Source organism: Macaca mulatta, chromosome 20 (genome assembly GCF_049350105.2).
Source record: "Macaca mulatta isolate MMU2019108-1 chromosome 20, T2T-MMU8v2.0, whole genome shotgun sequence".
Taxonomy (NCBI): domain Eukaryota; kingdom Metazoa; phylum Chordata; class Mammalia; order Primates; family Cercopithecidae; genus Macaca; species Macaca mulatta.
Genome location: NC_133425.1, coordinates 22,105,744 through 22,123,718, shown reverse-complemented (window position 1 = coordinate 22,123,718; position 17,975 = coordinate 22,105,744).

Here is a 17,975-nt window from a genome sequence, read left to right as displayed (position 1 = left end):
TTTCAAAGATGACGTTCAAAGTAACAGAAAGAAAACTGGAAGAAAAGCTGTGTGTGTGTGTGTGTGTGTGTGTGTGTGTATGTATGTGTGTCTGATTCACAGAACTCTTGAGATAGAGTGTCTCCCTGTCACCCAGGCTGGAGTGCAGTGGCACGATCTCAGTTCACTGCAACCTCCGCCTCCCAGGTTCAAATGATTCTCCTGCCTCAGCATCCTAAGTAGCTGGGTTTACAGGCATGCACCACCACACCCAGCTAATTTTTGTATTTTTGGTAGAGACGGGGTTTCACCATGTTGGCCAGGCTGGTCTCAAACTCCTAACCTCATGATCTGCCCGCCTCGGCCTCCCAAAGTGCTAGGATTACAGGCATGAATCACTGCGCCTGGCCTGATGCACAGAACTCTTGATATTCATCCATATGCCCCTTCTCTGACCCCTTCTTTCTCCTCCCCTACTCTAGGTTAAGAAACTCTGCAATTAATATTGATACTAGACTCCAGCCCACCAATGCTTTTTTTTTTTTTTTTTTTTTTAGACAGAGTCTTCTTGCTCTGTCACCCAGGCTGGAGTGCAATGGTGCAATCTTGGCTCACTGCAGCCTCTACCTCCCCGGGCTTGGGTGATTCTCCCACCTTAGCCTCCTGAGTAGCTGCGACCACAGGTGCACTCTGCCTCACCCGGCTAATTTTTTACTTTCTTGTAGAAATAGAGTTTTGCCATGTTTCTCGGGTTGGTCTCAAACTCCTGGGCTCAAGCGATCCACCTGCCTCAGCCTCCCAAAGAGCCGGGATTACAGTCATGAGCCACTGCATCCAGCAAATCCACCAATGCTTGTACAGACTACTGGGACAGCAATTTTAAGTGGGGATAATCAAATAGAGTTATAATGAATTGCTCTGACTAACCATACCAAGGGACAGAGATCTCTAGTCAACATACATTTCAAGCCCAAATTGGCCCACATTCCCTATTCTTTTCTGTTTTATACTCTAATGTTTCCAACTCCTTATTAATGGACAGAGTTCTTCACTAATAACTGATGTTCCCTTCGTGATATCTGTAGAGCCTGGATTGTTAGAGCTTAGACCCTTCACTTTCTTCCTGAGAGGCAATGTAGCCTAGTGGCCGAGTGAATAGGTTTGAGCCAGGCATAGTGGCTCTTTTTAATCCCAGCACTTCAGGGGTCCAAGGCAGGTAGATCACTTGAAGCCCAAAGTTTGAGATCAGCCTGGGCAACAGGGCGAGACCCCATCTTTACCAAAAAAGGAAAAAAAAGTGAATAGGTTTAGAAGTTAGATAGGCCAGAATTTGACTCTAGTTCCACTATTTGATTTTTTCAATAGCCATGTGACCTGTTTAAGCCTATTTTCTCATCTGTAACTAGGTATTAAAGGAAATAATATATCTGTAATAATGTCACTCCATTTTTGATATCTGACTGCTGATAGCTTTCAAGCCCCATCCTTTCCTCTTCCTCTTCTGCCTCACATCTTAACAGGCCAATAACAAAGCCTGGGTGTTCTCTTCTTTGGTGATGCCAAGAAGTTCAACACTATACAAGCGTGACAAGTGGGCAGGAACCCACAACCCAACCTTATCCCCCAGCTACCATCAAACCCAAGCCAACCTCCATTATTTGCTTTCTCAAGCCATTTTGGACCTACTAGGGAAGCCTGCCTTGCTCATTACGTGAGTAATAAACCTTGTCATTGTGTGTGTGTGTGTGTGTGTGTGTGTGTGTGTGTGTGTGTCATATAAACAAATCTGGAGTGACAGAGTCCATCCCACTTTTGCAGGGTGACCACAACTGTGTGAGTAGTATGCCTAGGCAATGACCACCACCACCGGGGGTCATTCTTCTTTGGCTTTGACTCGTGAACAGGCCCTGCTGCCTGCTGGCTCACATGCACTTTGAGTTGTGCCGCTGCTGGCAGGCTGGCTCACTCTTTGAGCTGAGCTGCTTTCTGCTGAATTTGCTGAGCTTTCAAGCCTCTGTTATATACTTAACCAACCTAAATCAGAAGTTCACTAATTGGCATTTAGAAACAGGAGCATGGGATTGGGGCCCTCCTTAAAGTGACCTTGGATCATGTGTCTGGACGCCTTTGTGTGTCTCAATTCCAGCATAAACCATGACTGCCACGAGGCTCGGGGGAATGACTTTTACTCTGTTACCATTCGTTGTATGTCTCAACCGGACTATAGCCCCCATTTTTTTTTGTACTTACAAATCTGTTTTTATTTTTATTTTTTATTTTTATTATTATACTTTATGTTCTAGGGTACATGTGCACAACGTGCAGGTTTGTTACATATGTATACATGTCTAGCCCCCATTTTATAGAGTGCTTGGGGAAAGACGGATACCCTATGCAATATGCATGCCATCCAGTGGTCCCTTGCATGGAAGTATATGCTGAAGTCATACTCCTAAAATCAGGTGACTCACTAGGACCCTACAAAATGGTTTTGCTGCTGCCACTGCTGCCTATATGTTTGTCACAACAAAGATCTCAATCCTGAGAGTTATATGGAAAAAAATACACTTAGCCCCGGTGTATGATGTTCCCCTTCCCGAGTCCAAGTGATCTCGCCAACATGGCACAAGTATACATATGTAACAAACCTGCACGTTATGCACATGTACCCTAGAACTTAAAGTATAATAATAAGAAAAAAAAATTTTTAATTAAAAAAAATATGCTTAGCACCCTGGTGGCATAGCAAAAGGGTTAATTTAAACACAACTTAAATCCTGGGTTCTTAAACCCAATAAAGCAACCATTTCTAAAAGGGAAGCCCCTAATTCGGACTGTATTAATTTCAGGCTCTTTGGAAGACGAAATTTCTAAATATAAGCAAGGTAGAGAACACCCACTCCCTGAAGTATATCCAGTAACCATCAAAAAAATAACAACTATAACATCTGGCTCCGAGAGCCAGAGGAAACAATAACAACAACAAAAACCAGAAACAGAGGTCCTCAATTTGACCCAATTGGAAATCCAAGATGCACCAAAAGAATGTATACCATAAAAAGATAAAAGATTGGCCTTTACAGTTCTGCAGTATAGATTGTGAATTCACTTCAAAATCTCCTGAGATGTACCAGTTGGCAAATTTTAATGGCCTTCATCAACAAGGGGACTGAAATTATGGTCATACCTGGGATCCCATTAAATGTAAACAAGGTACCATCCATAATCTTGGGAGAGTTACTGAACATAAATAGAAAACAAATAGGTACACCTCTCCTTAACCACCAGAAATATTGCCTTACCTAAACTCCGCCTAGTTAAAATGCCCATGGCCCCAAAATATCTCAGAGTGGGCATGGATGCTCTAACCCAAAGTGTGATAACTTAAAGTTAAATTAGGTTTTTGGCACTTACAATGGGTTTAACCTCCCTAATCCTAGTTAGAATATTTAAGACCTCCCTGACCCTAGTTAGAATATTTAATAAGATCTGGCCGGACGTGGTGGCTCACACCTGTAACCCCAGCACTTTGGGAGGCCGAGGCAGGCAAATCACGAGGTCAGGAGACAGAGACCATCCTGGCTAACATAGTGAAACCCCATCTCTACTAAAAATATGGAAAAAATAAGCCAGGCCTGATGGCGGGTGCCTATAGTCCCAGCTACTCGGGAGGCTGAGGCAGGAGAAAGACGTGAACACAGGAGGCAGATGTTGCAGTGAACCAAGATTGCACCACTGCACTCCAGCCTGGGAGACAGAGTGAGACTCTGTCTCAAAAAAAAAAAAAAAAAAAAAGAATATTTAATAAGGTCCTGTATAAATCAAAACAAAGCATTTAAGATTGAAACTCATTATGCAAGGTCCATTTTGAAAAGGGAGTGATTATTCCCACTACTTCTCTATGTAATTGCTCAGTTTGACTTGTCTTGGAAGGAAAGAATAGTGCCTCACTATAGATACTGAAGTCTTCTTTTCTTTTTTTGAGACAAGGTCTCTCTGTCACTCAAAGTCACTGTAGTGCAGTGGTGCTATCATAGCTCACTGCAGCCTTGAAATTTTGGACTCAAGCAATCCTCCTGCCTCAGCCTCCAGAGTAGCTGGGACTACAGCTGTGTACCACCACACCCAGCTAATGTGTTTTTTTTTTTAATTTTGTATAGAGACAGGATCTCACCATGTTGCCCAGGCGAGTCTCAAACTCTTGGCCTCAAGCAATTCTCTCACCTTGGCCTCCCAAAGTGTGGGGATTACAGGTGTGCACCATTGCACCTGGCTGATACTGTAATCTTAATGTCACAATGCCTTATCCATTGAGGTCCTCATACCCAATATAACTTAAATTATTGACTTCATCGAATCAGCAACTTGTAAATACCTTGCAGTCATAGATTTAACTAAATCGGTTATGTTCAATGCCTATTTTTATAGTCTCTTAGCTGCAGTTTGTCTTCACCACCAAAGGGACACAATATACCTTTGCTGGAGCACTCAACAGGCTTGCCATTGCATACAATCTTTGTGGGTGAGATCTTAACCACATTCAATGTGATGGGGCTTGCTAGAAAGCTGCTGCATTCCATCCCTAACCAGGACATTCGTGAAAAAAGAGAGGACCCAAAGGTTAACACAATTGGCAGAACTTCAGGAAGTAATCTTAGCACGGGATGCCTGGGCTAATAATCAGTCCCATCCACACGTTTTTACAGACTCATGGACTACTGCCAATCGTCTGCCCATCTAGTCTTGCCAATGGCAGGAACAACAATTTCTTACCCGGAGTTTCTGCCTTTGGAGTACAGAACTCCATTAATCTCTAGCCTCATAGATACCCAAGATATAAAATCAAGGTCACACATGTCTCTGTACATACAACAAACCACAGTACAGAGTCTCCCTGAGACACTTCGTATATCGTTTTGTGTTCTGAACAAAGTGCATATTGCACTTCTCAACAGATATAATGCTGGGCTCTGGAATGAGTCATTCAACGAGACTTTCAATTTCCTTACCAGCCTCAGGACACAAGCCTCATAGAGAACCATAATGGCTTAATTAAACCAGTTCAAAACTTAATTAACTGAAACATGGCATGTTTTAGTCATCAGTCAAACATCAAGGGCAAATTGCAATGAAAGGCCTGCCAACAATTTTGACTCTGGGTATATAACCCAAAAGAATTGAAAGCAGATTATTGAAGAGATATTTATACACCCCTCCATGTTCATAGCAGCATAATTCCCAATGGCTAAAACCTGCAAGCAATCCAATGCTTATCCATTGACAGATAAATGGATAAGCAAAATGTGGTATATCCATTCAACAGAATATTATTCAGCCTTAAAATGGAAGGAAGGCCAGGCGCAGTGGCTCACGCCTGTAATCCCAGCACTTTGGGAGGCCAAGGCAGGCAGATCACGAGATCAGGAGTTCAAGACCAGCCTGGCCAACATTGTGAAACCCCGTCTCTACTAAAAATACAAAAATTAGCTGGGTGTGGTGGTGGGTGCCCATAATCCCAGCTACTTAGGAGGCTGAGGCAGGAGAATCACTTGAACCCAGGAGGCAGAGGTTTCAGTGAGCTGAGATCACACCACTGCACTCCAACCTGGTTGACAAGAGCAAGACTTTGTCTCAAAAAATAAAAGGGAGGGGCGAAGGAAATTCTGCAATATGCTACAACATGAATGATTTTGTAGGACATTACACTAAGTAAAATAAGCCAGTCACAGAAAAACAAATACTATATGGTTCTACTTAAAGGAAGCACATAGAGTTGTCAAAATTAGAGAGACAGAAAGTAGAATGGTGGTTTCCAGGGGCTGCAGAAAGAGAGAATGGGGAAATTATTGTTTAATGGGTACAGAATTTTCATTTTACAGGATGAGGATGAAGAGTTATGGATATGGATGCTGGTGATGGTTGCACAACAATATGAATTTATTTTATACCACTGAACTGTGCACTTAAAAATGGTTAAGATGCTACATTTTATGTTGTATATTTTACCATAATAAAAAAAAAATTGTAGAGGGAAAAACAGTCTGCCTCCACTTTTGATATGGGACTGCTAACATCTTCCATCCTGCCTCTCACCCTCTGCCCCACATCTGGGCAAGCTAAGAAAGCCTGCTGCTCTCTCCTCTGGCACCAGCAGAAAATTCATACCCAATAAGCCCTAGCCCTCCCACCAGACCCATCCCATCCCCATCCCCATCCCCATCCCTCACCATAAATGCTAAGGGAGTCTCCTTGCCTGGTTTTCTGAGGCCATTTTTGGACCTGCTTGGGAGTCTGCCCTGCTCTCTCAGAAAGCTTTATTGCATGATCTATAAACCTTTTCCTATCCTCTTGGTGCATGTGATGTATCATCAGTCTTGATATCTAAAACAAATTTTGGGTGGTGAGGTCCATGTCCTTGCAGGGTGACCACAATAGTACCTGGCACATTATGTGTTTAATAAACAGAGATTACCATCATATTTATTTTATTTTTTGAGATGAAATTTCACTCTTTTTGCCCAGGCTGGAGTGCAATGGCACAATCTTGGCTCACTGCAACCTCCACCTCCCAGGTTCAAGTGATTCTTCTGCCTCAGCCTCCCAAGGAGCTGAGATTACAAGCATGTGCCACCACACCTCACTAATTTTGTATTGTTAGTAGAGACGGGGTTTCACCATGGTGGCCAGGTTGGTCTCAAACTCCTGACCTCAGATGATCCACCCGCCTTGACCTCCCAAAGTGCTGGGATTACAGGCGTGAGCCACTGTGCCTGGTCTCTGTTGTATTTATTTCTCTACTTAAATTGATGGATATATGCAAACCTGATCATTATCATACTTATGCTTGGATACAAGAGATGCAATAAACTAAGTGATGCTTGTGATGCCAAAGATGTCAGAACACTTTCTGGGCCAATGGCAGATATCTCATATCACCAAATGCTAAGAGTCCACAATAAAAAGAGCACTGAATGAAAACTTAACGGATAAATATCTCCAGGTTGAGGGAGAATGTTGCACATATTGGGTGCTCAATAAACATTTGTCAAATGAATGAATGAGTGAATGGCCCCAGTGTGTGGGGCTTGGGAAGTGATTGGATATAGGGCAGAGAAAAGGGACAAGTCAAAAATAATTCAGAAATCAAGAACAAGCACGTTGCCTTGATACACTTCATTCCTACACTTGGCAAACTTTAGTGATTAAGGAAACAATGTTTAAAAAAAAATTTTTGGTGATGAGACATTCAGGAAGATCTATCAATAAATAGCAAACCTGGTCCTTTTTAAGACACTGTGTATAAAAAAATTCCAAAAAGATTAAAATCAGTGCAGAAACCAAAGAACCATTTTTTTCTATATCATATTGATCATTTCAAGTGGAACTGTTAGCTATCTCAGATAAATTGTGGTTCTCAATTGCTTTTGCCTCTAACTCTGAACCACCATTCCTAAAGGAAAACATTCAACCAGAAAATTTTAGCACATCACAATCTCTCTAAAGATTAAGAAGTCTGTGTGAAGGACTGAATGTATAAATTGAAAAATTTTTGCTGTCACCTTCAGGTATAAGTGAAATCATTCTTCATACCCCCTTCCTTTCCATCTGTAGCTCACCTATGTCAACTTTCCTCTCAGAAGTGAAACAAAATTAAAGCCATGACACTGAGTGTCAGTCATGGAGGGACACGTTCCCCGCTTAGCCTTTGCTGAAACGTTTCCAGAAACAACTGTCTAATGCCAGGTCCCCACTAGTGGGCTGCATTTTTCTACTCGTTTGTACATAATCCAGAAGTCACATTTTGGGTGCACAGTTTCCACTGGGGTAACCTCATTAGGCCTGGCCACCTCTGTGCTTCTTGTGAAGTCTCTGATTTGAAGGATTAGTATCCTTTCCAGACTGTGTGGGTTGACTTTCACCCATCTGGAGTTGCTTGGAACAAAAATAACTACCTCAACTCCTTGTCACGAAAGCAAAAAAAGATAGCATTAGAGTTCTCAGAACAGGGTGTCATTACGGGTTGTGCCTTGTCAGCTACAGGTGAGACATTTGAGTGACTCCTCAAGCCTCCCCACTCCCCTCTCCAACCTCGCTACATGGTCTTCTCAGGTCTGGTATTTGACCTCCAGACTGCTGCCCAGAAAGCAACTCAGAGCCCAGCAACACCATGATGGTGAAACACAAAGATCTGGGCCCCCAACTTCAGAGACTCCACTGGTTGCTTTTGTGAGCTCTTTCTATATGACTTTCAAAATGGCAGCCAACCCTCTCGACTGTTGGTTGATCTGAATATGTAAAGCTCAGCCTTCAAATCCAGCAAACAGTCAGCTATAGGATAGAGTTCAGGTGCTGGGGAATGACCTCGTTTGGCTGCTACATTGGAAACCCTGGTGACAATCATATATGGACCTGGGAAAGTAAAGAAACATAGGAAATCAGACTTTATGACTTTTCTAATCTCTCTATTGGGATCCTTTTTGGAATCAAGATGATTTTCCTTCTAAAAAGGTCGTTTTATTAGAGTAATGGGCAGGGTAGACATACCTCAATAGAGTACACTCAAAATTTCTTGCATGCATGTGCTTTCTCCTGCATGCATATGCTTTCTACCACAATGTGAACGAGCCTACCAAAGCTAGCCTAATGGAGGATGAGAGACCACATAGAGGAGAGCTGAGGTGCCCTAGGCAACAGCTAGCCTACACCCACAGCTATTTTGCCTGTGTTCCACTTGTCCTATTTGCATAATATTATTCTTTAAGTTAACCCATTCTTAATTTATTGTTTTAATCTTAAGCAATAATATTCAAGAACTAATAAGTTTGGTGTATTAGTTATGTTTTCCCATAACATATATTATACTAATAAATGCCCATTCAGATTTTTGTTTGAGTGCTCAAGTGGGTATCATTTAAAATAATCTTATATACTATATATAACAGTTAAGATTTGGGCAACACAACAGAAACTGCATGCGTTTATTTTATCAGAATTTTTTAAACGGTATGGGAGAACTGAAGAAGTGAAAAAGGGAACCCTTGAGTTAACAAAGAGATAAAAACTATATGAAGCAGTTACTGCCCTGAAGGAATAAAGGGAAGAACATGGAAGTTTGGAACCACCAGGAGCTGGGACCCTATGAGGAGAGGGTTGGCCCCTGACAATGCTGGTCTCTCTAAGAGAGCTCCTGAGGCTGGTTCTAGCAGTATGGGGGAAGAAACTGGAAACAGGAACAATTTCCTCTGTAATCAATGGCCCTTGACAGGGTAAAGAATCACTGCTGAAGAGATGATACTGGAAGAGCAAGCAAACAAAAAGGAGGGTGTCCCTTCCCCTTCTTCCTTCCTTCCACTCTCCCTCATGACAGAGCATCTGGCTGGTGACGGGAAAAGGTGCTGTACAGAGCACCACCCCAACATCACACAGGCATCTGCTGACCCACAGCTGACTGCAGATGAGGGAGGTCAGCCTAGGTCACACAAATGCCTCCCAGCTGAGTCTAGCCTAAACTGCCAACCTGCCAAATCATGAACTAGTGACTATTGTTTTAAGCCACTACCTTTAAGGGAATTCAGTACGCAGCAATAGATGTCTGATCCCTATAGGCCTACAAAGCTATAGAAAAACTATCTCCTGTAATCCCAACACTTTGGGAGGCAGGAGTGGGCGGATCAACTGGGGTCAGGAGTTCAAGACCAGCCTGACCAACATTGAGAAACCCTGTCCCTAACAAAAATACAAAATTAGCCAGGCGTGGTGGTACATGCCTGTAATCCCAGCTACTTGGGAGGCTGAGGCAGGAGAATTGCTTAAACCCAGGAGGCATGTTGCAGTGAGCCAAGATCGCACCATTGCACTCCAGCCTGGGCAAAAAGAGTGAAACTTTGTCAAAAAAAAAAAAAAGCGAGAGAGAGAGAGAAGAAAGAAAGAACTCTGTCAAAGAAAGAGAACGAGAGAGAGAGAGAGAGAGAAAGAAAGAAAGAGAGAGAGAGAGAAAGAGAGAGAGAAGGAAGGAAGGAAGGAAGGAAGGAAGGAAGGAAGGAAGGAAGGAAGGAAGGAAGGAAGGAAGGAAGGAAAAGAGAGAGAGAAAGAGAGAGAGAGGGGAAGGAAGGAAGGTAGGCTATCACAGAGAAAAGTCTAGAAGGGTGGGTTCATGGGTTCATTGAGAGACAATAGCTTAACAACCAGCACATCATAGTTGGCGAAATACTATCATTAAAAAAAAAAAAAAATGCTCAAAAGGGAAATGCCAGTTTGGGCAAATATGCTTGTGTGTTGCTAGAGAAAGAATTTGGAACAGGCTTTTCAGACCCGCTTAAGGCCCAACAAACAAATTATAATTTAGACAAGTCTGGGATTCTTCACAGCTCAGCTTGTGGTGATGGTATTAGCTTCGCAACTCCAAACAAGTTAAGTTGCCTGTGTGAAATCCCCTCAACAACACCTCACTGGCAAACCTGGAGGTGCTGAAAACAGAGCTTTCAATTCTTGTTTCCAACTAAGGGAGTTGAGTCAGCAGATGGGCACCATGTCCAGCCTTAAGAAAGGGCATCGCAGAGTTTGTATCCTAAGAACTCATAACCACGATGGCAAGGTAAGACACAAACTCTTGAAAGTTTCCATCACGGTGCAGCACAAATGACCTTGGCCATGTGCCCTGTTATTGCTGGTTCCTGCTTAAAAATCTCCTGTGACTTCCAACCACACGAATTTCCCACCTGGTTGCAAAAATGTCCTTGATAATTCACCCCTCCCTCTATCCTGTCCCCTTTACAATGTGACTTGGCAGCTCCTCCCATCAAGAGTTAAAATCTATTTCTTTACCCCTTGAATTTAGGTTGGCCATGGGACTTGCTTTGGCCAATAGATGTCACCGAAATTATGGAGTGCCAGTTCTGAGCACAAGTCTCAAGACGCTTTGCATGCAGCCACTTTCACTTAGAACCCTGCCACCATGTGAACAAGCCTGCCTGAGCTAGCCTAATGGAGGATGAGAGACCATGTGGAGGAGAGCTGAGGTGCCCCAGCCGACAACCAACCTACCCCAGAAGCAGAGGCATCTGCTGACCCACAACTGACTCCAGATGCATAAGGGAGTTCAGCCTAGATCACAAACGCCTCCCAGCTGAGTCTAGCCTAGACTGCCAGCCTGCCAAAGCAGGAAGTAATAAGTGACTATTGTTTTAAGTCACTACCTTTTGGGGGAATTTGCAACAATAGCTCTCTGATACATTTAGGCCTACAATTCTATAGAAAAACTACACTGCCTCTCTCTCCAACCACACAATTCCTTTCTCTTCTTCTCTTTTACTATTCTAATTCCTCTATGTTATAGTCTGTGTCCCAAAATTCATATGTTGAAATCCTAATCTCCAAGGTAATGGTATTAGAGGGTAGATCTTTGGTAGGTGATCAGGTCATGAGGGTGAAGCCCTCATTAATGGGATTAGTGCCCTTATAAAAGATAATCCAGAGAGCTCATTTGCCCCTTCTGCCATGTGAAGATACAGTGAAAAAAGAAGCAGGCCCTTGCCAGACACGAATTTGCCAATGCCTTGATCTTGGACTTCCCAGCCTCCAGAACTGTGAGCAGTGAGTTTCTATTGTTTATAAGCTACCCAGTCTATGGTATTTTGTTACAGCAGCCTGAATGGACTAAGACAGTCTACCTAGACCATTATTTCCCTTTCATCACCAACCAGCCAATTCCAGCACATCTTTTAGATCTCAGCTTAAACACTCCCTCCAAGACCTCCCTCTATCTCTAATATGAATGAAATCCATATCTCACATTCTTCACAGAATCCTCTACTCTTTCCTTCATGGCACTTATAATTTGTAATTATATATCTAGCTGTGAAGTTCTTTGTTGTTAAACATCTACCTCTTCCACTCTCCTAGAAACTCTACAAGGACCTCCCTGCACCCAGTGCCTAGGCAATGCCAGACACATAGCAGATGCTCCATTAATTATCTGTCAAATGACTGAATGGCTTCCAAGTTAGTTAACTGGGCACCCTTGATAATAGCTTCTGGCCTATTTGAAGGATCAAAGAAGAAAGTGGTGCTACCTTCTCCCCTGCCACTATCTTGCCCACCTGTGGTACCAGTTCAGAAGGCTTGGAATGGATGTGACTGATGATATATGTAGAATTATTGCCTTTCTTGGATCATAATTCTGCCAGGTTCTGAGTCCACGTGGCATAGATGGCTAATTGTCCTCCAACATTTATCCCCTCTTCCTCCAGGTATACTCTCCCATGGAGTTTTAACAGGGCATGTGGCCACCCTACTGGGATCTCACTTCTCAGCTTCCCTTGCAACTGGATGTGGCCTTGTGACTAAATTCTCACGAACAGAATATGAGTGCAAGTGATGTGTCAGTATCTTCATCACTTTCCCAAAAAGGGAACTGCTGGTCCTCAACTTCCTCTCTTTTACCCTTCCAATGAGCCAGAACATGCATGTGATGCTGGTGAGTCAGCTTCAGTCACATGAATAAAAACAAACCCCAGGAGATGACTAAGCAATAAGACAGAAGGAACCCAAGTCCCTAGATAAGTTCACGGAACCAAGCTACCTATTTAACCCTGGGCCCACCTGGATTATAACATGAGAGAAAAATAAGTCCTAATCGTATTTTTGAAGCGTTGCATTTTAGGGTTTCTTTGTGACAGCAGCCTAGCCTCTAATCTAACCAATATACCTCACCAAGTCTCCTGCTCCTAAGGAAGACAAAGAAGCAAAAAGAGTCTCAAAACATCATCCAAATGGAATAGATATAGACCGTTAATTGGCCAGGCATGGTGGCTCACACCTGTAATCCCAACACTGTGGGAGCTCAAGGCGGGCGGACCACTTGAGGTTAGAGTTTGAGACCAGCCTGTAACATGGCAAAATCCTGTCTCTACTAAAAATACAAAAATTAGCCAGGCGTGGTGGTGTGCACCTGTAATCCCAGCTACCCATGAGGCTAAGCCAGGAGAATCGCTTGAACCCAGGATGGGGAGGTTGCAGTGAGCCGAGATCACGCTACTGCACTCCAGCCTGGGTAACAGAGTGAGACTCTGTCTCAAAAAATTAAATAAAAATAAATAGAACATTAATTAATTAATAGATATAGCCTTGGTCTGTGACCAAAGCTCAGAATGTTATGATATTCCTTTCCTATGTCACCCCAACTTGCCCCTGTCATCAGACAGGACAAATTCCCCACTGGTCCTTTGCACTCACAGCTGTTACTTTTGAAATGGGAGCTTAGCCTTCACTGCCCTGGTTCCTCCTTAGACTCATTTGGGAAACAGGAAACGTAATTATTTCAGCCTTAACCTTTATCTCATGAAGTCTGACAGAGTGTAACTAATGGTAGGAATTAAAACATTCTAATTGCCAACTCATGACAACTCCCGAAAAAAAATCATTTTAACTCATTATACATATTAAATTATGACATGCTTAATGTCTAAACCTAATAGATTGAGTACTCAGGAAATCCCTTATACCGGTAGATACCTTTCCTCCTGTACTTTAAGAAAATCTTACACCAATATGCGGGACTTCTCGAACTTTTCTATCACAGTTTTCTTAATAGGAAGGAGAATTTGTGCTGAAAGATGTATGGGAATTTAACACAAAGTAGCCCTCTACAAGCAGAGGATTTCTTTAAAGTGTCATGTTTTATCTCAAGATTCCATTGCAAATGTTTATATTCTCTGCTTGTTTTAATCTGAAATAGTTTTCCTTTGCTTGCCATCATTTTAAGGAGTTGAAAATACAGTCAACCTCACTCATAATAAAGTAAAAGCAAATTAAAACTATTATGACATATTTTCACCTATAAAATTGAGAACATCTTAAAATGTGATAATATTTCTATTAACAAGGGTGTGAGAAAACAATTCTCAGGCAGAGCGTAGTGGCTCACACCTGTCATCCCACAGCTCTGGGAGGCCAAAGTGGGAGGATGGCTCGAGCCCAGGAATTCAAGACCCACCTAGGCAACGTAGTGAGACTTTGTCTCTACAAAAAGTAAAATATAAATTAATTGGGTGTGGTGGCATGCGGCTACTGTCCCAGCTACTGGGGAGGCTGAGGTGGGAGGATTGCTTGAACCAGGGAGGGCCAGGCTGCCATGAGCCATGATCAGGCCACTGTATTGCAGTCTGGGTGGCAGGACAGGACCCTGTCTCAAAAAAAAAAAAAAAAAAAAAAAATCCCTCTTCCCTGATTGGTGGGACTGTAAGCTGGTGCAACCTCTTGGGAGGAGCGGGTGGTTAGAAAATATATATCAGGCTGGGCGCAGTGGCTCACGCCTGTAATCCCAGCACTTTGGGAGGCCGAGGCGGGTGCATCATGAGGTCAGGAGATCGAGACCATCCTGGCCAACATGGTGAAACCTCATCCCTACTAAAAAAATACAAAAAATTAGCCAGGTGTGGTGGCGGGCGCCTGTAGTCCCAGCTATTTGGGAGGCTGAGGCAGGAGAATGGTGTGAACCCAGGAGGCGGAGCTTGCAGTGAGTGGAGATCGCACCACTGCACTCCAGCCTGGGCGACAGAACGAGACTCCGTCTCAAAAAAACAAAAAAGAAAAGAAAATGTGTATCAAATTTTTAAATGCAAAATTTAAATCAACCCACAATTAGACCCTAGGAATTTACTTTCCAGATATTCTCATGCATGTGTGCAACGTATATTTGCAAAGATTTGTATCCAGCACTATTTGTAATTGCAAAAATCCAGAAGCAACCTCAGTGTCAATCCTTAGAAGACTGTATACATGAGATACTGTACATGTTGGTTGGGTTCTCTGAGAAGCGCATGCCCAGATAGAATGCAAACGATTCCTTAGGGAGTAACACCTCTGCCAGAAAAGGAGAAGGGATAGGATTGGGCAAGAGGGGCCATTAGAGCACAGTTTAGAGCTAACACCATTTCAGAAGGCAGCAAAGATTGCCTGTTAGAGAGATAGTCAGGCCCTTGTACCCTCAGTCACTGGCTGGGAGCCACTCCAAGAAGAGCATGACCATGACTTAACAGCTAAGGAGACCCTGAAAGAGCTGCCAGGTTGAGGCCATCAGCTCCCCACTCCCTGCAGCTGGACAGAGAGCCTTTTTTCTTTTTGAGGAGTATCTGAGCAGCTCACCTCCAGGTATGGCACAAGGGTTATCCATAGGATGAAGATGAAAGACATGAATCTAGATGTATTAATATGGAACAATCTCCATGATAGATTTTTAAGTGAAAGAGTAATAGTAGATTGCAAAAGAGAACACAATGTTTTGGGACTAGGTAGAAGTGATAACCGAACAACAGTGTGAATGGAGTAAAACGCCACTGAATTGTACACGTTGAAGTGGCCAATTTTGCTTTGTGAATTTCACCTCAGTTTTTTGGGTTTTGTTGTTGTTGTTGTTGTTGTTGTTGTTGTTTTGAGACGGTGTCTCACTCTTGTTGTTCAGGCTGGAGTGCAATGGCACGGTCTCAGCTCACCACAACCTCCGCCTCCTGGGATCAAGCAATTCTCCTGCCTCAGTCTCCTGAGTAGCTGGGATTACAGGTGCCTGCCACCACACCCGGCTAATGTTGTATTTTTAGTAGAGACAGGGTTTCTCCATGTTGGTCAGGCTGGTCTTGAACTCCTGATCTCAGGTGATCCACCTGCCTCGGCCTCCCAAAGTGCTGGGATTACAGGCATGAGCCACTGCATCTGGCCCCACCTCAATGTTTTAAAAGAGAGAGAATACAGCATGCTGTCATTTGTGTTAATTTTAAAAAGGAAATGAATTTGTGTGCATGCATAAATGCTAGGCACGGAATCTCTCTGAAAGGAGCCATGAAACACTCGTACTATGGTCTCCATTCAGGAAAGAGACTTAATTTTCACTGAACGCCCTTGGTGCTGCTTAATTTTTACCATGTACCTGTAATCACACCCCCTCTTTAAAAATAATTAAAGATGTTTAATTGTTCTGATGAAGGGAACATTACTTGCCATCAAGAAAAACGAATGAAACATGTTCTGCGAGACTATTATTAGCAAGACCCTGTTGTATTGATCGTTCAAGTTCAGAAAATTCAGTCTGCATCGAGGGGCATGAACATCATATATCAGGTTCAGTTTGTCCTCTCTCTCAGGGTCAGAGTGCTTTAGGAACATAGACACAATAAATTTCTGGAATCAAATGGCAAATATGAATACTTGCTAGAAAAGAAGAAAAGGATATATTATTGAAAATTCCTTCACCAGCTGCTATACCATTCAGCATTGGGAAAATCAGCATGCCTTCTTAGACTTCATTATTTTAAAGATGGCAAAATAGCCAAGTCACTGATATCTCCCCTTTCATCAAAATGTAAAGAACTAGCTGCCTCTGGGACTCTTCACCAATTTTTAAGTATGTCTTTTGAACCCATTTGATGGTGTCACTCAATAAGGGCACCTTTTTCAACTTGGCTGCCTCTTTTTGACCCAAAATAATTTCAACTCTTTCTGCAGCTCCAGGCTTCACCAGGCTTTCTATTATTGCCTGTACCTTTCACGGTGATTCTAAACCGACCTTGAATGAAGAGACAAACAATTTTTTATCTGTTTGTTTGATTGCACTTCTCATTGTACTGCTCCAAGACAAGACTTGTCTTTTGAGTTGCAAAAAATACTAGCGCTGTATTTCCAAAGTCAAACAAGTGGCTTTTCAATGTCTCTGCAAGTGTTTTGTTTCATGCAGCCAGTGCTCTGACTTTTCTCGATGGAGAGACATATGGTTTGGGCCCATTTTAGCAACTCTATAATAAAACCGATTATAAAAATAAGCATCTAAGAATATCTTAGGCTTTTAAGATTGACACCACTGCTCGCTACTCAATTGCTAGTTGTGGTCGGCAGTGCACGCAGTGTCTCTGTGGTCAAGTTCACTGTGGCAAGCTCAGAGGTCATGTCAGATCACAACACAGGGACTTTGAATTGGGTGGACATCCATTCATTATGTGGCACATGTCACCAGCTTCAAGGTTTTGCTTCAAAAACTCTTCTGTCTTCTAGGTGAAAGTATAACTTTAAACCTACTGCTCTTTAAGAAGGAAAATGAAAAATGACACTAAAGTCCCAAAAGCCAGAATTGTCAGCAATCCTAGGTGCAGTTCCTTCATTCATTCATTCACATATTCATTCAATAAATATTTATGGAGGTCCTATTTACATGGCAGCACTTCATAGGGCCCTGGAAATACAATAGTGAGCAATAAAAACACATTCCCTCACCAGGTGGAGCTATGATCTATTAGGGAGATATAGATGTTAAATAAATTATCACACAGGCCGAGCATGGTGGCTCACACCTGTGATCCCAGCACTTTGGGAGGCCAAGGCGGGCAGATCACCTGGGGTCAGGAGTTCAAGACCAGCCTGACCAAAACGGTGAAACCCCATCTCTACTAAAAATACAAAATTAGCCAGGCGTGGTGGTGCACGCCTGTAATCCAAGCTACTTGGGAGGCTGAGGCAGGAGAATTGCTTGAACCGGGGAGGCGGAGGTTGCAATGAGCCGAGATTGCACCATCGCACTCCAGCCTGGGCAACAAGAGCGCAACTCCAGCTCAAAAAAAAAAAAAAAAAAATTATCACACAAACAAGTACATAATTCTATATTGTGAAGTGTCCCAAAGAAAAATATGCTACTCTCAATAAGTACAGGAGGCTTACTTTAATTTGGAGAGTTGGAAAAGTGATGTTTAAAGTGAGAACTGCAAGACAAGTCATTTCGTCAGTGCAAAGTGGAAGGAAAGTATTTTAAATAGCAAGGAGAGCATGAGTAAAGACCATGGAGAAGGAAAGTGAGGATGCAGTTGGAGAAATGAAAGGACCACATTGGTGGGGCACCAGGATGAAGGAGATGATGAAGAGGATGTAACCAGAAAGTCTGGCAGGGACAAGGTCATGTTGGGTCTTGAAGGCCAGCATGAGCATTTGAGATTCTTAAAGTAATTGCAAGGGAGACT